The sequence below is a fragment of the Eurosta solidaginis genome, chromosome 3, assembly GCF_040869045.1.
Source record: "Eurosta solidaginis isolate ZX-2024a chromosome 3, ASM4086904v1, whole genome shotgun sequence".
NCBI classification, from domain to species: domain Eukaryota; kingdom Metazoa; phylum Arthropoda; class Insecta; order Diptera; family Tephritidae; genus Eurosta; species Eurosta solidaginis.
In genome coordinates this window covers 36,870,359-36,893,200 of record NC_090321.1, presented here as the reverse complement: position 1 = coordinate 36,893,200, position 22,842 = coordinate 36,870,359, and the positions used below count along the sequence as shown (strand labels likewise).

Below are 22,842 nucleotides of genomic sequence, written 5' to 3'. Positions count from 1 at the left end.
CACAGGTGGCCAGCGGGATCCCGAAGTCCCTACAGCCATCTTCATCCGGTTCAGTTGTACCGATGCGGGCTAAGAGATCCGCTTGACAGTTACCCGGGATATCACTATGGCCCGGGACCCAGATAATCTTAATTGTAAAATAATTCGATGCAATCGCAAGCGAGGTCAGGCACTCCCAGACCACCCTCGATCGCACTGTAGTTGAGCTCAAGGCCTTGATAGCCGATTGGCTATCAGAGTAGATGTTAAATTCCCTAACCGTGGTAGCACTGGATAGCATTCCATCCACCGCATCCTTAATCGCAGCAATTTCCGCTTGGAATACACTGCAGTGATCAGCCAACTTAAACTTGCGGCTTAAATTTAGCTCTTGACAAAAGACCCCCACACCAACCTTTCCATCCAGCTTTGACCCATCCGTGAACAAGTTAACCGGTCCCATGCCCCAGATAATTCCTCTTCCCCAATCCTCTCTCTCTGGAATAACTGGGGTGAAGGTTGTATAGGGAGCTGTTATCGGCATACAGTAGTCCGTTCTGTCCGGGATGAAGTCGAAACTGGTAAGAAGGCTAGAGTGTCCGCGGTCAGAAAGTCTATATCCCATATCACGAAGCCTGACCAACGACCTTGCCGCGGCCGCCTTTCCCGCAATATCAACTGGGTATATGTTCAGCATGACGTTCAGTGCCAAGGTAGGCGTTGTTCTGAAAGCGCCACTGATACCGATCAGCGCCGTCCGTTGCACTGACACTAACATTTTGGAGGTGCTCGCCGTGTCCAGTGCTTTCCACCAGACCAGCACCCCATATAGCAGAATCGGTTTGACCACCATCTCATAAAGCCAGTGTACTATTCTTGGCGAGAGTCCCCATCTCTTTCCGATAGCTCCTCTGCAGCAGTACAAGGCAATGGCGGCCTTCCTGGCCCGATCTTCCGCATTGGGTCTCCAGGACAGTTTCTTGTCCAAAACAATCCCCAAATATTTAACCCTATCAGAAAGTACCAACGGTACCCCTGCAATCGAGGGAGTTCTGAAATCGGGCACCTTATATCTTCTTGTGAAAAGGACCAATTCCGTTTTTCCCGGGTTGACCGCCAATCCACATGATTCAGCCCACCTAGCCACAGTATCCAGGTAGCCCTGAAGAACATCGCGCAGGGCGCCCAGAAATTTGCCTCTGACTAGGATAGCGAGGTCATCTGCATAGGCAACCACCCGACAACCATTGGCTTCCAGCTCCACAAGAAGCTCGTTGACTACCACAACCCAGAGGAGAGGAGATAGGACACCCCCCTGTGGCGTGCCCCTGCACACCTTCCTCTTAATTATGGCCCCTCCCCACTCCGCTGCGACAATTCTGCCGCATAGAAGTTTGCTAATAAATTCAACCAGAGCCGCCTCGACTCCTAAACCCACCAGAGCTCTTTCGATTGACCCCGGTAAGACATTGTTAAAAGCTCCCTCGATGTCTAGAAAGGCACCCAGAGCATACTCTTTGTGTTCTAGGGACCCCTCTATTTGCTTTACAATCGAATGGAGAGCCGTTTCCGTCGATCTGCCCTTGCAGTACGCATGTTGTGAAGCCGACAGTAACCCCCGAGGTATCCTTTCCCGTAGGTACAGGTCAATCAACCGCTCAAACGTCTTAAGAAGAAACGACGAGAGACTGATTGGCCTGAAATCCTTAGGTGATACATGAGAGCTTCTGCCGGCCTTCGGAATGAAAATAACCCTAACCGTGTGCCAAGACTTCGGGATATAGTTAAGCCTGAGGCAGTTAGTATATATGATGGCCAACCAGCGGCAGGAAATCCCCAAAGACCTTTGAAGCTGCGCAGGAATGATTCCATCCGGGTCCGGAGACTTATAGGGCTTGAACGACCCTATAGCCCAGGTTATCTGACTTTCCCGTATTGGAATGGCAGGCACTTCTGCATGGCCAACGACCGCCGACCATGCAGGCGAAGATCCCTGCGCAACTCGGACATCGGGAAAATGATTGTCCAGTAAAAGCCTTAGGGACTCCTCGCTACTCATCGACCAGTCCCCACCATCATCTCTCAGATACCCCAGAGGAGCGGGGTTCCTAGAGAGTATTTTTCTAAATCTCGCGGATTCATTGCAGCCTTCTACGTTTTCGCAGAAGCTTCGCCATGCATCTCGCTTGGCTATCCTTATTTCATATTTATAAATCCCCAGACTCACCTTATAGAGCTCCCAGTCCGAGGGTAATTTACTCCTCCTGGCTCTGTTGAAGAGCCGCCGACTGGACGCTCTTAGGTCGTCAAGAGAATCCGACCACCAGGGCGGCTTGCCCTTCCCCCTGTAAGTTTTCAATGGGCAGGACAGCTGAAAGGCGCTATTGCTTGCCGAGGTGAAGTTTTCCACCAGAACGTCTATCTCAGATTCGGACAGGCCCGAACTAATGATAGGCACCGCAGGCAGTAGCTCTCCCAGCTTCCTACAATACAAGTCCCAGTTAGTACTTTTAGGGTTCCTAAAAGATATTTTACCGGGACGTTCTTCGTTCACTGAGAACTGAATATATCGGTGATCAGAGAAGGAGTGCTCGTTGAGAACCCTCCATCCAGATATCCGACCTTCCAGTTCTCTACTAACCAGGGTGAGGTCCAGGACCTCCTCCCTTAACGCAGTAATAAAAGTCGGGTCATTCCCCCTATTACATATACAAAGTCCCTCATCTACAATAAAAGTAAATAAAGACTCACCTCTAGTGTTGGTATCCGAGCTTCCCCAAATGCTATGATGGGCATTTGCATCGGCACCGATGATCACGCCAACACCTCTCCGCCTTGCTTCAGCGGTGATTTCACCCAGTATCGCAGGTGGTGGTCCCACTACGTCCCCGTGGGGCATGTACGCTGAGACCACCCACATTTCATTACTTCCTCGCTCGAGGCAGACCGTGGTTACGTCAGCATTGCTGAAATTAGAGAGAATAAAAGCTTTAATCTCTTTTTTAACAAGCACACAGGATCTAGGCCTACTTGCCTCCGCATGCACCAAGGTGTTGAATTTTCCAGTCCTTAATCCAGAAATCTTACTGCCGTTACTACTCAGCCACGGCTCCTGGACAAGGACTATATCCACTCCGCCTTTGTCAAGGCAGAGCAACAAATTTGCGGAAGCCGCCTTAGAGTGCTGAAGATTGATTTGACGGATTTCCAGCAAAAGCGCTCTTCTTCCGCACCCCATCCTTGGCGGATTCGTATTAGTATTGTCCATTCTAAAAAAAGTCCCCCCTCAAGGCCGCTATCCGGAGCCGATTGTGTAGTCGCCCTTTAACGATCTCGTGGTTATCTATGCTACGCAGGGAGGCCACGCGAGGGTTGACGCATTACCTTATGAGTAATGCGTTCAGAGCCAGACCGGACGCGAAGCGGGAAAATCTTCAACCGCACCTACACCACCAACTTAACGGCGACGGAGCCGGAACGTACCTTGAGGCCCGCCACGGTTTTAACGGGACGTGGGCAGGTGCAGCATTAGCCTACCAGCCATTTTGGTAGGGTTTCACCCCGACCTACTAAAGTGGCAGAATACCGCACCTACCAGCCCAATGTCATCAAGTCAAAATGTAAAGTGAAATCAAAGTCCTTAAACAGTCCAGTTCGTCACCGTTGTGTACCGATCTTGACTCTCCCTCCCCTGAGCTCGGCACAATGACTCAAGGGGTGCGGGTTTTATCGAGTTGTCCTCTCTAGATCCGCCATTATCAGTAGAAGCAGGGGCACCTCGTGCAGGACGTGATAACTAATCACGCGTGACATTCGTCACTATGGCCGGTCTAAGACTGATATCAGTCCCTGATCCAGAGCCTGAAACCACTTATGATATCCAAGCCAAGTATCTTAGCCCCCAATCGGCTATATAAGATATGAAATATATAGTGAACAGATCTACATACCTAAGCGATGTTTAAGATAAATATAAACAAGTAAGGAAGGCTAAGTTCGGGTGTAACCGAACATAACATACTCAGTTGAGAGCTATGGAGACAAAATAAGGAAAATCAATCTGGGGTAACCCTGGAACGTGGTTGTATAACATGTGTATCAAATGAAAGGTATTAAAGAGTATTTTAAGAGAGAGTAGGCCATAGTTCTATGGATGAACGCCATTTAGGAATATCGCCATAAAGGTAGACCAGGGCTGACTCTAGAATTTGTTTGTACGATATGGGTATCAAATGAAAGGTGTTACTGAGCATTTTAAGAGGGAGTGGGCCTTAGGTCTATCGGTGGACGCCTTTTCGAGATGTCCCCATTAAGGTGGACCAGGGGTGATTCTATAATGTGTTTGTACGATATGGGTATCAAATGAAAGCTGTTAATGAGTATTTTGAAAAGGAGTGATCCTTAGTTCCATAGGTGGACGCCGTTTCGAGATATCACCATAAAGGTGGACCAGGGGTGTGTCTAGAATGTGTTTGTACGATATGGGAATCAAATGAAAGGTGTTACTGAGCATTTTAAGAGGGAGTGGGCATTAGGTCTATAGGTGGACGCCTTTTCGAGATATCGCCATTAGGGTGGGCCAGGGGTGACTCTAGAATGTTTGTACGGTATGGGTATCAAACGAAAGGTGTTACTGAGCATTTTAAGAGGGAGTGGGCATGAGGTCTATAGGTGGACGCCTTTTCGAGATATCGTCATTAGGGTGGGCCAGGGGTGACTCTAGAATGTGTTTGTACGATATGTGCATCAAACGAAAGGTGTTACTGAGCATTTTAAGAGGGAGTGGGCATTAAGTCTATAGGTGGACGCCCTTTCGAGATATCGCCATTAGGTTGGGCCAGGGGTGACTCTAGAATGTTTGTACGATATGGGTATCAAACGAAAGGTGTTACTGAGCATTTTAAGAGGGAGTGGGCATTAGGTCTATAGGTGGACGCATTTTCGAGATATCGCCATTAGGGTGGGCCAGGGGTGACTCTAGAATGTGTTTGTACGATATGGGTATCAAATGAAAGGTGGTAAGGAGTATTTTAAAAGGGAGTAATCCTTAGTTCTATAGGTGGACGCCTTTTCGAGATATCGCCATAAAGGTGGACCAAGGGTGACTCTAGAATGTTTGTACGATATGGGTATCAAACGAAAGGTGTTACTGAGCATTTTAAGAGGGAGTGGGCATTAGGTCTATAGGTGGACGCCTTTTCGAGATATCGCCATTAGGGTGGGCCAGGGTGACTCTAGAATGCGTTTGTACGATATGGGCATCAAATGAAAGGTGGTAATGAGTATTTTAAAAGGGAGTAATCCTTAGTTCTATAGGTGGACGCATTTTCGAGATATCGCCATAAAGGTGGACCAAGGGTGACTCTAGAATGTTTGTACGATATGGGTATCAAACGAAAGGTGTTACTGAGCATTTTAAGAGAGAGTGGGCATTAGGTCTATAGGTGGACGCCCTTTCGAGATATCGCCATTAGGGTGGGCCAGGTGTGACTCTAGAATGTTTCTACGATATGGGTATCAAACGAAAGGTGTTACTGAGCATTTTAAGAGGGAGTGGGCATTAGGTCTATAGGTGGACGCCTTTTCGAGATATCGCCATTAGGGTGGGCCAGGGTGACTCTAGAATGTGTTTGTACGATATGGGTATCAAATGAAAGGTGGTAATGAGTATTTTAAAAGGGAGTAATCCTTAGTTCTATAGGTGGACGCCTTTTCGAAATATCGCCATTAGGGTGGGCCAGGTGTGACTCTAGAATGTTTGTACGATATGGGTATCAAACGAAAGCTGTTACTGAGCATTTTAAGAGGGAGTGGGCATTAGGTCTATAGGTGGACGCCTTTTCGAGATATCGCCATTAGCGTGGGCCAGGGGTGACTCTAGAATGTTTGTACGATATGGGTATCAAACGAAAGGTGTTACTGAGCATTTTAAGGGGGAGTGGACACTAGGTCTATAGGTGGACGCCTTTTCGAGATATCGCCATTAGGGTGGGCCAGGGGTGACTCTAGAATGTTTGTACGATATGGGCATCAAACGAAAGGTGTTACTGAGCATTTTAAGAGGGAGGGGGCATTAGGTCTATAGGTGCACGCCTTTTCGAGATATCGCCATTAGGGTGGGACAGGGGTGACTCTGGTATGTTTTTGTACGATATGGATATCAAATTAAAGGTATTAATGAGGGTTTTAAAAGCGAGTGGCCCTTAGATGTATATGTGAAGGCGTTCTCGCGATATCGACCAAAATGTCGACCAGGTGATCCAGAAAATCATCTGTCGGGTACTGCTAATTTATTTATATATGCAATACCACTAACAGTATTCCTGCCAAGATTCCAAGGGCTGTTGATTTCGCCTTGTAGAACTTTTTCATTTTCTTCTACTTAATATGGTAGGTGTCACACCCATTTTACAAAGTTTTTCCAAAGTTATATTTTGCGTCAATAAACCAATCCAGTTACCATGTTTCATCCCTTTTTTCGTATTTGGTATAGAATTATGGCATTTTTTTCATTTCTCGTAATTTTCGATATCAATAAAGTGGGCGTGGTTATGGTCAGATTTCGCCCATTTTTTATACCAAGAAAAAGTAAGCTCAGGTAAGTACGTGGGCTAAGTTTAGTAAAGATATATCGGATTTTGCTCAAGTTATTGTGTTAATGGCCGAGCGGAAGGACAGACGGTTGACTGTGTATAAAAACTGGGCGTGGCTTCCACTGATTTCGCCCATTTTCACAGAGAACAGTTACCGTCATAGAATCTATGCGCCTACCAAATTTGAGAAGGATTGGTAAATTTTTGTTCGACTTATGGCAATAAAAGTATTCTAGACAAACTAAATGAAAATGGGCGGAGCCACGCCCATTTTGAAATTTTCTTTTATTTTTGTATTTTGTTGCATCATATCATTACTGGAGTTGAATTTTGACTTAATTTACTTATATACAGTAAAGATATTAAATTTTTTGTTAAAATTTGAATTTTAAAAAATTTTTTTTTAAAAAGTGGGCGTGTTCTTCATCCAATTTTGCTAATTTCTATTTAACACATATAGAGTAATAGTAGTAACGTTCCTGCCAAATTTCATCATGATATCTTCAACGACTGCCAAATTACAGCTTGCAAAACTTTTAAATTACCTTCTTGTAAAAGTGGGCGGTGCCACGCCCATTGTCCAAAATCTTAATAATTTTCTATTCTACGTCATAACGTCAACCCATCTACCAAGTTTCGTCGCTTTATCTGTCTTTTGTAATGAGTTATCGCACTTTTTCGGTTTTTCGAAATTTTCGATATCGAAAAAGTGGGCGTGGTCATAGTCCGATATCGTTCATTTTAAATAGCGATCTGAGATGAGTGCTCAGGAACCTACATACCAAATTTCATCAAGATATCTCAAAATTTACTCAAGTTATCGTGTTAACGGACGGACGGACGGACGGACATGGCTCAATCAAATTTTTTTTCGATCCTGATTATTTTGATATATGGAAGTCTATATCTATCTCGATTCCTTTATATATGTACAACCAACCGTTATCCAATCAAACTTAATATACTCTGTGAGCTCTGCTCAACTGAGTATAAAAACACCGTTTTTGTTTTCAAAATGCTATAACTTTTTCAAAAATTGACCGTTTGGGATCTTTTTTTTTTTAATTTTTTTTAATGTACCTTTCGGAAAAAATACAAAAAAATTTTTAAAGTATTTTTTTTTTGTAATTTTTCAGTTTTTCGAGATTTTTCGAATTTCGCCATTTGTTTTTTTTTTTCTCATAAAAAACTTCAATCAATTCTGCAATCATCCCCACTAATCCCGGAGTGGGCCGATTTGTTTTTTTTTTTTTAATTGAAAAAAAAAACTTTAAAAATTTATTTGTGTTTTTTCCGAAAGGTACATTTAAAAAAAAATTTAAAAAAAAGATCCCAAACGGTCAATTTTTGAAAAAGTTATAGCATTTTGAAAACAAAAACTGTGTTTTTTTTTAAATTCATAACTTTTTTTGAGTTGGATGAAAAAATTTGAAAAAATTCTGAAAAACGTCTTTCGTAAGCTAGAAAAAGGAGAAAAGCTTTAAGCCAATTATAAAGGGGTCAGGTTCAAAATTGGTCGAAATGGGATGGAATACCCCATATTCATGTGTATTTCTATTCATACCCTGCTAGACAGCTATCAGTCATTTGATGCATCAGGTTGTTAGAAGCGACATGACAAACCTCATGTAAACATTTTGTATACGTGTATACATACACATAGATACCACGGTTTTCCATAGCAATAAAAGGAAATATTTATGCGAGTGTATTAGTGATGTCAAAAATTCTGTTAATGTGTTGGAGTTTCCGTGAGCTCTGTCTAGAGGGTATTGTTTACTTTGGGAAACGCCTCTGAATATGCAATATTTTATTGTTTTATTTATATCTTTTTATACTCAGCTGAGCAGAGCTCACAGAGTATATTAACTTTGTTCGCATAACGGTAATCCATAACGGCATATGCGTCGATTAAATATAGAATTATATATCAAAATGATCTGGGTGAAAAAAGAAATCCACATAGCCATGTCCGTCCGTCCGTAAACACGATAACTTGAGTAAATTTTGAGGTATCTTGATGAAATTTGGTATGTAGGTTCCTGGGCGCTCATCTCAGATCGCTATTTAAAATGAACGAAATCTGTAGTCCGACAACACCCACTTTTTCGATATCGAAAATTTCGAAGAACCGAAAGAGGGCGATAATTCATTACCAAAGACGGGTAAAGCGATGAAACTTGGTAGGTACGTTGACCTCATGAAGCAAAACAGAAAATTAGTAAATTTTTGGAGGTAATTTAAAGTTTTGCAAGCTGTAATTTCGCAGTCGTTGAAGATATCATGATGAAATTTGGCATGCACGTTGCTCCTATTACTGTATGCGCGCTATGACGAACACGCCCACTTTTAAATTTTTTTTTTTTTTAAGTCAAATTTTAACAAAAAATTTAACATCTTTACAGTATTTAAATAAATTATGCCAATATTCAACTCCAGTAATGATATGGTGCGACCAAATACAAAAATAAATTTCAAAATGGGCGTGGCTCCGCCCTTTCTCATTTAATTCGTCTAGAATACTTTTAAGGCCATAAGTAGAACTAAAATTTACCAATCATTTTGAAATTTGGTGTGTCAATAGATTCTGTGACGATAACTGTTTTCTGTGAAAATGGGCGAAATCGGTTGAAGCCACGCCCAGTTTTTATACACAGTCGACCGTCTGTCCTTCCGCTCGGCCGTTAACACGATAACTTGAGCAAAAAACGATATACCTTAACTAAACTTAGTTCATGCACTTATCTGAACTCAATTTATCTTGGTATAAAATATGGCCGAAATTCGACTATGACCACGCCCACTTTTCCGATATCTAAAATTACGAAAAATGAAAAAAATGCCATAATTCTGTACCAAATATGAAAAAAAGATGAAACATGGTAGTTAGATTGGTTTATTGACGCAAAATATAACTTTAGAAAAAACTTTGTAAAATGGGTGTGACGCCTGCCATATTAAGTAGAAGAAAATGAAAAAGTTCTGCAGGGCAAAATCAAAAGCCCTTGGAATCTTGGCAGGAATACTGTTCGTGGTATGACATATATAAATAAATTAGCGGTACCCGACAGAAGATGTTCTGGGTCACCCTAGTCCGAATTTTTGGTCGATATCTCGAAAACGCCTTCACATATACAACTAAGGGCTACTCCCTTTTAAAACCCTCATTAATACTTTTAATTTGATACCCATATCGTACAAACACATTCTAGAGTCACCCCTGGTCCACCCTTATGCCGATATCTCGAAATGGCGACCACCTATACAACTACAACCACTCCCTTTTAAAACCCTCATTAGCACCTTTAATTTGATACCCATATCGTACAAACACATTCTAGAGTCACCCCTGGTCCACCCTTATTGCGATATCTCGAAAAGGCGTCCACCTACAGAACTAAGGCCCACTACGTTTTAAATAATCATTAACACCTTTCATTTGATACACATGTCATACAAACACATTCCAGGGTTACCCTAGGTTCATTTTGCTAAATGGTGATTTTCCCTTATTTTGCCTCCAAAGCTCTCAGCTGAGTATGTAATGTGCGGTTACACCCGAACTTAGCCTTCCTTACTTGTTTTAATGCAATTTCTATACCCAGGTATCCTTTGTGCGGTGGTATCAGATGGTAACATACAGCATATATACAAATGTAACAAATGAAGAAATTCGAAAATTTTTTGATGTTGAAAAGGCTTCTAGTGCGATTTGAATAAATTGGAGTAAAGAATTATCGCAATTATATTTAAACTTGAAATAATCATATCGAGCCCTGTACGCAATAAATACGTAAGAGCCATGTTTCTCGATTTTTAGGTTTTTATTTTTAAATTTAGAGCAAAAGCGATTTTGGCGTAATTTTGAAATAAATAAGTAGAAGCGATTAAATATAGCACTACCTCAAACTTGTGAATGAAAAAAGTACACACTGTTCTCTAAGTCTTTACTGCGATAGTTGTGCAGGCCAAAACCCCAACCGAGCTTTGCTTGCAGCGATATTATATTTTCTTGAAAACGCAAATTTTATAAATAATGTACGAATATCATTTTTATTACCGGGACATGCTATGATGCCCGTTGACTCAATTCATAGCACCATCGAATCATTTGTTCGAGATAGGACGGTTTGGGCTCCAAGTGAATGGTACACTATGATACATGGTTCAAGAACTAATCCAGTACACTACGAACTTATTGTAATGAATCCTTCAGACTTCAAAGATTGGAAACGCTATTCACAAGCCCTTTCTCCTAGTTAAAAAAAAAAATACGTTATAAAAATTTGCGCTCGATATGATTTGAGAAAAATAACCCAATTCTGAAACTAAAATACGGATACTTTTATGATTCTGAAATTCAAAATTATGATGTGGACTCGGTTGCACGATCTAGGCAGCAGAACACGGATATAATAAGAAATGGACCAGTAGCTCTGTACAAAAATAAGTTGAAAATGTCAATACAGAAGTACATGGATTTAAAAAAACTTTGCGAAAATAATACAACATCTAAACATTTCACAGCGAATATTTATCTTTGCAGTACGATGAGCGCGTAAAGGATTGCCTTGCTGTGACAGAGACAGAAGATTTTTTTTAGAAAAATAGAATTTTAAAATTTGTTTCCAATATTAACCTTACATTATTTATGTTATATAATTATTTAATTTCATCGAAAAATATGGTTATTTTCCATTTTTTAATTTATTCGGTTTGTTTGCATAATAAAAATTTAAATATAATTCGAAACATTAAATAAAACGGAAACCAAACTTTTCCAAAAGAAAAAAATTAACGCATGAGCCAAATTATTAAGCAGGAGCTTGGTATTTCGAGGGACATACGTCCTGTGCCAAAAACTAGCGATATGTTATATTATAATAATATAATTTATTGCATCTTATAGAGTGAGTTAAATAAAGGCTGTGTACTAAATTATATGTCAGTATTTAAATTAGCCTCGTCTTTTTTGCGCACAGGGCTCAATATATATTATTTCTAATTGCTGTTTTTAAGTACGGGTCCCTTTTTAGCTCTTATTTGGAATCCAAATCTATAAATAAAGTTTCGGTTGTAAAGATGGAGATTCGTGCTATTAGCGAGCTTTGGGCACTATTGGTCTTAGTGCTTTTGTTTATCTATATTTTATTAAAATAATTTGTTAAAAATAAACGACTGTGAGCACACAAAGAAATCTATTTGTACTATGACACTATTGTGAATATTTGATTAGAACTAACTGCATTACCGGCAATTGCTATCTTTCGCAAGATGGCAGCGCAAGCGTATGTAAGTTTTTATTGAACAGCTGATTTCTGTTGATATTTGATATGAGACTTTTTTATTTGTTGCGCAAGATGCGCACGTGTCCGGCTCGTGTATGATATATAATAAAAAGAAGATACAAAAATTTTAAGTACTTCCTTTATATAGATCGACCAGAAGAAACGAAAAATTTATTTTCAAGCAAAGACATAGGCGCATAGTTATAGTCAAAATAAAATACGTTTTAAATTTAGTTGTAGTTTTTTTGACAGATAGCTAATAGAATATTATGTCAAAAAGCTGTCACAAAATTGGGTGGATAGGCTGACGGATGGACACATGAATGAATGGGCAATGGTAACTTTCGGTTGACTTAAATTGGCTATTGAAAAAAAAAAAAAATCGCGAGACGGTAACATCGATCAAGTCGGTAGTGGCTAGCGAACAAATTGGCAGACGCTAGCTATATTTTGTCATATCGGTTCTGTTCAAAATGGCTCTCTGAATCCGCCCCTGAAACCCGGAAATATATTGAAGACAATTATAATGAGATTTTCGTTTGAAAAACAATAGCAAAATATTTTGCCAAACAAGCGCTAATTAAATTTCGCTTGAATATATGTATGTACATATTTATCTTGAATTTTTTATTTTTGGTAGAGCAATAGCTGTTTGTTCAACAGGCAATTTTACCCTAAATTTGCTCAAGCTATAATAAGTATCTAACATATGTACATACATACATTCATATAAAAGTTTTGTGACAGATTTTGTGGTTGAACTGTTTCCAAACAGCTCGACCGATTCTCATGAAATTTTGTGGGCATATTGATTGGAGCTGGGATCGGATCTTATCTATTTTCCAAAATGGTAAGGAAGTTGCACCACTATTTTTTTAGACAACATTTTTGGTTTTTAGTTTTTTATGAAACAGCTTTCAAAAATAAATAGAACCCTCTGGGAACTAGAAAAAGATAGAGTTGGACCAAGATAGAGAGATATGGATAGATGGAGCAAGGGAGGGAGAAGGAGAGGGAGCTAGAGAGAAAAGAAGAGATGAAAATAAAGATATGGAGAAAGAGACACATAGAGAGGAGTGAATAAAGTGATAAGGAAAAGGAGAAGACAGTAGGAGGGAGAGGTAGATAGTTATTAAAAGTTATGCAGGTATTGCAAAATCAAACAAGAAAGGAAAGCTGTAACCGAACATTACATACTCAGCTGAGAGCTTTAGAGACAAAATAAGGGAAAATCACCATTAAGCAAAATGAACCTAGGGCAACCCTGGAATGTGTTTGTATGACATGGTTATTAAATGGAAGGTATGAAAGAGTATTTTAAAAGCGAGTGGGCCTTAGTTCTATAGGAAGACGCCTTTTCGAGATATCGACATAAAGGTGGACCAGGGGTGACTCTATAATGTGTTTGTACGATATGGGTATCAAATTAAAGGTATTAATGAGGGGTTTTGAAAGGGAGTGGCCCTTAGTTGTATATGTTATGGCGTTTTCGAGATATCGACCAAAATATGGACCAGGGCGACCCAGGACATCATCTGTCGGTTACCGCTAATTTATTTATATATGTAATACCACGAACAGTATTCCTGCCATGTATCCAAGGGCTTTTGATTTCGCCCTGCATAACTTTTTCATTTTCTTCTACTTAATATTGTAGGTGTCACACCCACTTTATAAACTTTTTTTCTAAAGTTATATTTTGCGTCACAGAAAACAGTTATCGTCCTAGAATCTAAGCCCCTACCAAATTTTACAAGGATTGGTAAATTTTTGTTCGACTTATGGCATTAAAAGTATCCTAGACAAATTAAATAAAAAGGGCGGAGCCACGCCCATTTTGAAATTTTCTTTTATTTTTGTATTTTGTTGCACCATATCATTACTGGGGTTGAAAGTTGACATAATTTACTTATATACTGTAAAGATATTAAATTTTTTGTTAAAATTTGACTTTTAAAATTTTTCTTTAAAAGTGGGCGTGTTCGTCATCCGATTTTGCTAATTTTTATTTAGCACACATAGTGGTAACGTTCCTGCAAAATTTCATTATTATATTTTGAACGACTGCCAAATTACAGCTAGCAAAACCTTTAATTTGCCTTCTTTTAATAGTGGGCGGTGCCACGCTCATTGTCCAAAATTTTACTAAATTTCTATTCTGCGTCATAAGGTCAACCCACCTACCAAGTTTCATCTCTTTATCCGTCTTTGGTAATGAATTATCGCACTTTTTCGACTTTTCAAAATTTTCGATATCGAAAAAGTGAGCGTAGTTATATTCCGATTTCGTTCATTTTAAATAGAAATCTGAGATGAGTTCCCAGGAACTTACCTGCCAAATTCTATTAAGATAGCTCAAAATTTACTCAAGTTATCGTGTTTACGTACGGACGGACGGACATGGCTAAATGAATTTCTTTTTTCGCCCAGATCATTTTGATATATACAACTCTATATCTATCTCGATTAGTTTATGCCGTTACGGATTTCCGTTATGCGAACAAAATTAATATACTCTGTGAGCTCTGCTCAGCTGATTATAAAAATGTGAGGATGAATGAATGGGCAATTATAACTTTCGGTTGACCCACATAAAATGGCTATTGAAACAAGTAAAGGTGTCCAAGTTCGGGTGTAACCGAACATTATATACTCAGCGTGAGCTTCAATTGTACATTTCATTTCAGATAAATTTCTTTTCTACATAACACGTCGCAGCGCCCGTTTAAAAAAAATGTCTCCCCATTTCCTCTTACAATAAAACTTAATAAGTGAAATATCATTGTTTCAAAACAATTTTTTGCTAAGTTATAACTTATTATTCTAGCCTACGACCCTTTTAAACTTGGTTTATAGCTAAGTTGCCGTGGTCTTTTACCGATCCCGTCCATTTTTGCTGGAAATATTTTCTACTGAAAATTTGTGTACCCAATTTTATTACGATCCGTTAATTTTTCTTCGAGTTATGGCTCCCGAAATATAGAAAATTGCTTAGTTATAGAAGGGGCGATGCCATACCCATTTTCTCAAATTTTAGTGTTTTCCAATTTAATATTATAATTCAATTTAGAAAGTAAATTTCTATTGATACAAAGCTCTTTTTGGCCAAGATATAGCTTATCTTATTCATCAACGACCCTTTTAAAAATCTTTTATATAAAAGTGGGAGTGGTCCTTAGCCGATTTCGTTAATTTTTCTTCAAAGCATTCTTTATAGTAAAGGCAACCTCTCTGCCGAATTTTGTTACGATTTTTGATTTATGATTAATAATATTTGTAAAATTGATTTTATCTCAAGTGGGCGGTGCCACGCCCATTTTAAAAAACTTTTCCAAATTTTTATCAAGAGTCTCAATATCAGTCCACACCTCAAATTTCAACATTCTACGTGTATTATTTACTAACTTATCAGTTTTTTTGTGCTTCCCAAAATTTTATATATATAAAAAGTGGGCGTGGTTATCATCCGATTTCGCTCATTTTCAATACCAATCTATTCTGGGTCCAGATAATCTCGTTTACCAAATTTGGTGAAGATATCTTAATATTTACTCAAGTTATCGTGCTAACGGACAGACGGACGGACGGACATGGCTCAATCAAATTTTTTTCGATACTGATAATTTTATATATGGAAGTCTATATCTATCTCGATTCCTTTATACCTGTACAAACAACCGTTATCCAATCAAAGTTAATATACTCTGTGTGCAAAGCACGCTGAGTATAAAAAAATCGCAAGGCGCTAACATCGACCAAGTCGGTAGTGGCTATCGAAAAAATTGGCAGACGCTAGCTATTTTTTGTCATGTCGGTTCTGTGCAAAATGGCTCTCTGAATCCGCCCCTGAAACCAGAAATTGTGTGTTGTCGAAGCAGCAAACAAATCAACACCAAACGTACTTGTAGGAAAAACCCTGGCTATGACAAAACAATATGGACGTAAGAGTACTCAATGAGTTGAAGTCACCACTCAAACTGACCAGAGGAACTATATTAGGAAGATGCCAAGAGGCTGAAGTAATAATCAATTGCGAACAGTTCTAGGAAAACGTATCAACTGGCGAAGCGGGAAATTGTGAGTCAAGTCATACAAGAAACGAGAGACAGCGGCATCATCGAACCATCAGCTAGTTTATGGAGCTCACCGGTGGTACTTGTGAAGAAGAAGGATGGAAATATGAGCTTTTGCGTTTACTACCGCAATCTGAATGACGTCACGATAAAACGTAGCTACGGATTGCTAAGAATTGACGATACTTTGAACTCGCTATCTGGTACGAGATGGTTTTCCACACTGGACTTGAAAAGCGGCTACTGGCAAGTGAAGATGAAGGAGGAAGACAAAGAGAAAACAGCCTTCGGTGTCAGAAATGGTCTTTGGGAATTTACAGTGATTCCTTTTGTACTTTGTATTACACTAGAGACTCACAGGTCAGGTACTGAAAGGACTACATTGGAAAACATGCTTAGTGTACCTAGACGACATCGCCGTATTGGGCAAGATGAATATATTAAGAACTTGAAGGAAGTTTTCCAGAGAATAGCTGGCGCGGGTCTGAAACTAAATCCCAAAAAGTATTCGCTGTTTAAAAAGGAAGTAAGTTACTTGGGTCACAAAGTAACGACAGAGGGCATCTGCACTGCGAACGAAAAGATAGAACCTGTAAAGGATTGGCCAAGAACAGAAACTGTATGAATTAAGAAGTTTCCTTGGGTTGTGCACATATTACCGCCGATTTGTACCAGACTTTGCCAGCGTAGCCTATGGCCTACACGACCTAACAAGGAAAAATAAAGCTTTTGAATGGAAGAAGGAGCAAGAATTGGCTTTCCAAACATTGAAAGAGCGTTTGTGAACTGCCCCAATGTTGGCATGTCCGATTCCAGGAGCAACGTTTATTCTAGATACAGATGCGAGCGGATATGCTATAGGAGGCGTTTTGTCATAATTGTCGATGGATAGGAGACAGGAGGCATATTACAGCCGATCAATTGGAAAACCAGAGAGGAAATATTGCGTTAAACGGAGAGGGCTGTTGGCATTGGTAGAGTGCATTAAACATTTTCACAAGTACCTTTACGGGCAGCGATTCCTCGTCAGGACAGATCACGCAGCGTTAAAATGGCTCCTGCATTTCCGTAACCCAGAAGGCCAGCTGGCACGGTGGATCGAGCGACTCCAAAGCTATAACTTTCCCATTGAACATCGGAAAGGTAGTACCCATGGGAATGCCGATGCAGTGTCACGAAGACTATGTAATTTGCAATGCAAACACTGTTCGAAAGCTGAGGCTAAGGAAGACATCATAGAAGTCCGGCTTATGACTATAATGTGTTCGGATGAATGTGACATGGAACAACTGAGGAAGTGTCAGCTAGAAGATACAGATATGTCACATGTTATGCAAGGGCTCGAACGAAACAAAAGACCAAAAAGAGAGGAGATGTCAGCAGAGAGTCCCATTGCGAAGTCATATTGGGCGCAGTGGAACTGTTTAGAATTGATATCTGGTTGCCTACATCGAATATGGGAGAGTGAGGATAGTCAATGCAAGAAGAAACTGATAGTTGTTCCCAGGAAAAGAAATCCTGACGTTCTCAGTGAGCTACATAACGGTCCAAGTAGAGGTCATCTTGGAAGTACGAAGACGCTGGAAAAAATTAAACTAAGATTCTATTGGGTTGCTGCCGTCAGTCGGTCACCGAGTGGATTACCAACTGGGTGGTTTGTAGCAGAGCAAAAGGGCCCAAAATAGGAAGTCGTGGCCAGATGGAGCAGTATATTTCAGGTGCACCATTTGAAAGGAACGCCATGGATGTCACAGTTCCATTTCCTAATAGCAACCGCGGAAATAAATACGTACTGGTGGTTATGGATTATGGCAAATGGACAGAGGTATACCCAATCCCAAATGAAGAAGCGGAAACAGTAGCAGAAGTATTTACAAACGATTGGGTTGCAAGGTATGGTGTACCAATGGAGTTACATTCTGACCGAGGGAGAAATTTCTAATCAGCTTTGTGGGGTATTCGGAAAACGCGAACAACTGCATTGCATCCTCAGTCCGACGGTATGGTGGAACGTTTCAATATAACCTTGGAGGAGCACTTAAGGAAAGTAGTGGACAAGTTCCATAAAGAGTGGGATACACACATACCATTATTCTTGATGGCTTACAGATCGGCATTGCATGAGACAACGGGACAAACCCAAGGTAATTTTTGGCGATGACCTTCGAATGCCAGCTGATTTGAAATGCCGATGCGGAGAAAAATACCAAGAAATCCACTGGAATCTTGGAGGAAGTGATTAGGGAAATACACGATCTCGTAAGACAACGAACTATGATTATGAGGAACAACAACTATGATATAAAGCAATTAATTGGGAAGATTTTCGGGAAGGAGATTTGGTGCTGTTATACAACCCACAACGAAAAAAAGGTTTGTTCCCGAAATTGCAGTGTAATTGGGAAGGCCCATACAAAGTTATAAAACGGATCAACGATGTACTTTAGCACATACAAACCATTGGGAAACCACGAAACAAAATGAATGTGGTTCATTTGGAAAGGCTGGCAGCGTTTAGATCAGAAAATTTGTCTGATCGGGACGATCCGACTTTGGTGGAGGGCAATGCGGCGAATTTTAGCATCACTAGGCTGTTAGTAAGTAATCACGGAACAACAAAAACATTAAAGTGAGTCACACATATGTACATGAACACATCATCATTTACACACATATATATAAGGCAACGAAGAGATATTTCACGCACACACTTGTGGTCATCAGCCGAAGTAGTTGCTCACAAATACACACGCCTATGACTATGAGAAACTCATAAACTACAAATATACATGTATTTAGCTGGTAATCAAGCAGAAGATTCTAGAAGGTGAAACGCCTAGACCTTTGGAGAAATATGCGGAAAAGGCAACGGAGTATAAAAGCAGCGCAAGCTGAGGAATGACTAATCAGTTTGATTTAAACATGCCGTTGTCAAGTACGTGATATTGAAGTATAATTGTACTACTCCCAAGTAGACTAAATAAAGACTATATTGCAATACTGAATATTGAAGTGATTTATTCAACAGTTTAGCGATTCGAACGTTAGCAGAACGTTTGGAGTAAGCGGAATTTCCCTAAATTCGTTACAATATTGATCTTTGCGACTATTCTACCACCAACGCACATTTGCACTTTTTGTTCTCCAGTTCTCTTGACCTTTGGTAATCAGTTTGCAGGTTCTTAACTTGTTTGAATTTCCAAGGCATTGTGATTGTCGCTGTTTTTTATTATAATTTTTATTATAATTTTTTTTAGTGATGCTATCGTTTAAAGCAATGCAGCACGAGTTACTTATCCACAAGGAAGCTCTTAGTTCACACACATTCTCCAAAATTTTGTTCCCCTGTTTCTATGAGTTCAGTAATTGTACACCAGGGATGCATTATTTGAGATTTTTAAAGAAAAATAATTTAGAAAGTTCACGCTTTAAAATGTTAATTATCTTCCTAAGGATTCTCAGATCTAAATCGCAATGACAAATCCTGAACAATGACAAATCCCTACTAAGACGAAATGGGATTAGGGGGTTAGAATATACCCGCGGTCGGTATGCCTGTCGTAAAATGCGACTAAAATATCAAATAGGTTCAAGGGATTGTGTAGCGCAACCCTTTCAGGTTGCCAGTGCAATATATAGCTTCTCCAAACCCAATTGTCAACCTCACCTATCCATGGCGAATCTTGTTTCATTAACAGCCGAGCCTCTGATGACCCCGAACTCCTCATGGATCTAGGGGGTGGGAGGGCGGTATGACCTAGAAGGTCGCACGTGGTCATAAGAAATCGTTCCCGAGATGGTCGGGCTTGGTACCAGAACGTACCGGATCTGCATCTGGCAAAGGACCATCAAAATCGATAACACTCCCCAAGGCCTTCGGGGAGTATCCTTATCGCTACAACAACAGCAACAACAACGAAATGGTAAAACGATATTTTAGGCGTCTTTTGGTTATTTACGTTTGCCTGTTCCTAAAATAACCCTTAAAATAATAATGATTTTGTTTGTTTTGTTTTCTTGTTAAATGTAGTTCGAGATTGAATGTGAATTTCTACTATGTACGGCTATTCTAGGGAGTTTACGGTTCCTTTTTGTAATGTAATTTAATCCTAGTATTTTCTATATAGTAAATATATTTGGGCAATTTCTGTACCGTGCTTCGAATTGCTGCTTTCTCCTCTGATCTACTTATTTTTCCTGTTGCCGAGAAAAATGTGATAAATTTACAAGAGATGACGGAAAACGGTTCCAAAATAATAATGTCACGATTAATTCGAACATTAGAGATCATTTCGGGTGTGAGTAGATCATTTTCGAGTTAGTATAATATTGTAAACCGTAGATTCTTGATAATTTAAGTACCTTTTTCAATTTCTAATATTTATTGACACCTGAAGTTTGCACCTTTTCTAAAACTTGTTTGTCTGTCCCATTGCCCATCACACATTTTGGTGTTGTTTGTGTTACCTAGAGGATTCGTATGTGTTTGTTGTTGTAAATAATTCGTGCCTGTATTTTCAAACAATTTGCCAACTTACCTGAATTCTTTGTATTTTAAAAGAAAATTGTAAACAATCTTCATACTTTCGATTTTCTCCTAACTCTGTTTTCCTGCTCCCTCGGCCTCCAATATTTCGCAATACGCATAGATTTGATCTCGTTTTTCCTAGTAGTTTGATTTTTATTAATCTTTTGGAATCACCCCGTATGCCTGTTTTATTATTGGATGATATAGAATGGTTGCTTATTTTCCTTAACAAGTTTATAATCATCGCAGGTCTCTGCATATAGGTACAGCTGGATAAAGAAACAAAACTCTTTAAAAATATCACTTAGTATTCGCAATTAAATTATTCATAAAGGATCCAGGCACTCATGTAGGTTGTAAGGTATTGCGAGTATTTTTTGCCTGCTGCTAATGACTTTGTTAAACCAACGCATATTTGAACTTATTTTGCTCTCCTGTTCTCTTGACCTCTGATAATTAGTCAACAGTTCCTTAATTTTATTCTATTCCCAATCCATGGTGATCGTAGCTGATCTTAATGATTCTTTTTTTCTGTTGTTCTATGTACACTTTCTCTTTCTTTGACCTTTCACATTTCCTTTTGTTAATACAATCATATTAAACAATGCCGAGATATTAACAAAAGGAAACTCATTAGCTCATACACTTTCTTTGAACTCTCATTCTCCTGTTACAATGACTTCGACTAATTGGCTTCCCGCTTTGCGGTAATTTGAGATTGAAGCATAACAATTAACAATGGGGTTGCCTTACAATTTTAATCATCAGCTCAAGAATTAAGAAAAGACTTAGGAAGAAAATTACAATACTAACAAACCAATGACAACAAAGAATCCGTTCGGACGCAATAAAAAGTGAACAATATTCAGGCAATATTTTGCTTTTTCTGATGGCCTGATCCCCAAATAATCTTTAACCCTTTACATAATAGTTTTTCTTATTCAATTCATTGTGAGCTCAAATGGGCCAATTCCATTGTTTTCCTTTGTATGTTTTCTTGCTGTAGAGAACGAGTGGAATCCTTTTTGAATTTTGCGTCAACCCATGGGCATCGTTATTTTCTCCAGCAGTTTATGTTGAGAAAGCATTATTTTAATTTGGCGGTTGCCGTAAACCGTCCACATGTGAACTAGTCCAATAGAATTAGAGTTGCGCAAATTTTAGGCAGGTTGTATATTTTTGCCAATTTTAATCACACGCATTCAAGTAATATTGCTTACTGGTTATGCTTAACCCTATGCATTACAGTAACTTAGTATTTAGCCCTTTCAACTTCAATAAATGTTAACCGGTCAAATACCCATTAAGAACCGTTCTTTTGACATATTCATTTTCAACAACAAAGGGTGACTAAACCCCAGTTAAATCGATAAGTGTGAATATTTTGTAAAACAAATTGCAAAAATCGGTTGTGCATACACAAAAATCAACAAAACAGCTGACTTTTCTTTACACTTTTATCATGCACATGACAATAAATACTTCATTTAGCATGGAGAAAACGAGAATTTCGATTACCAATAGAGAGCAATACTTTAATATCAGTTTAGTAGAGGTAGTAAGTTCTGAGTAGTAGTATTTTCTGGCTAATATCCGCCTGCAGTTTACTACTGTCACTCACCCCGCGTTCCAATGAACAGTAATCGGGATACACAACAAATTAATTCGTACAGATCACATTATACTATGTTAAAACAGAAAAATAAATTGATGCAATTTCAATTTAAATTTAGTGGTGTTTATACAACTCAATTTAGCTTGCACAATAGTAATTTGATAGCCGGTTGGCTCGTCTCTACAGCAACAACATACCTTTGTTCAGAAAGCCAAAATGAGCGTGTTGGAATTAGGCGAATGGAATGGAATGGAAAACATAAAACTTTGAAATTTTTGTGTGTTGTTAGAAAATGTATTCAATGTTTTGGTTTCATTTTGAGTTTGCCATCCTCTTTTGACAATTCCTACTCCAGTGAAATGAAAAAATTAATATCAGCTGATGAGATGAGCCAACCATATAGTTGAGCCATGCGCAACTGACGTTTAAATCTACTAAATAAACACACTTTACAAGGTTGTATTTGCAGTTTGAAACAATTTATTACGCAATTTTTTTTAAATTGGCAATTTGTTATTACAATTTATTACATGATAAATTGCGTAATAAATTGCCAATTTGGTGTGTGTTTGTACCTAGTATTACTATTGCAATTGCAAGTTAAATTTCTTTCGGGATCTGGATCACTGTTCATTGCAACGCGAAGTCAGGGGTTGTGACTGCTTCAAAAGAGAATGCCATTAGAAACGAAATGAAGATGATATGTACCAAAGCGTTTTTTAAATAAACATTTTTATTTACGATCGCGGGTTCGAACAACAAAAAT

General features: G+C 39.2%; 1 long non-coding RNA gene across 2 annotated transcripts in view; it reads right to left on the bottom strand.

Annotated features, from left to right (window-relative positions):
• LOC137246326 (uncharacterized) overlaps window positions 1–21,095 on the bottom strand; it is a 131,538-nt gene extending 110,443 nt beyond the window's left edge. For both annotated transcript variants that reach the window (XR_010951445.1, XR_010951444.1), the window contains exons 1-2: window positions 20,472–21,095; window positions 20,296–20,400 (exon numbers count right to left, since the gene is read on the bottom strand). This is a non-coding gene — a long non-coding RNA (uncharacterized lncRNA). The remainder of the gene's footprint in view (window positions 1–20,295; window positions 20,401–20,471) is intronic.
• Between the last annotated feature and the right edge of the window lie 1,747 nt (window positions 21,096–22,842).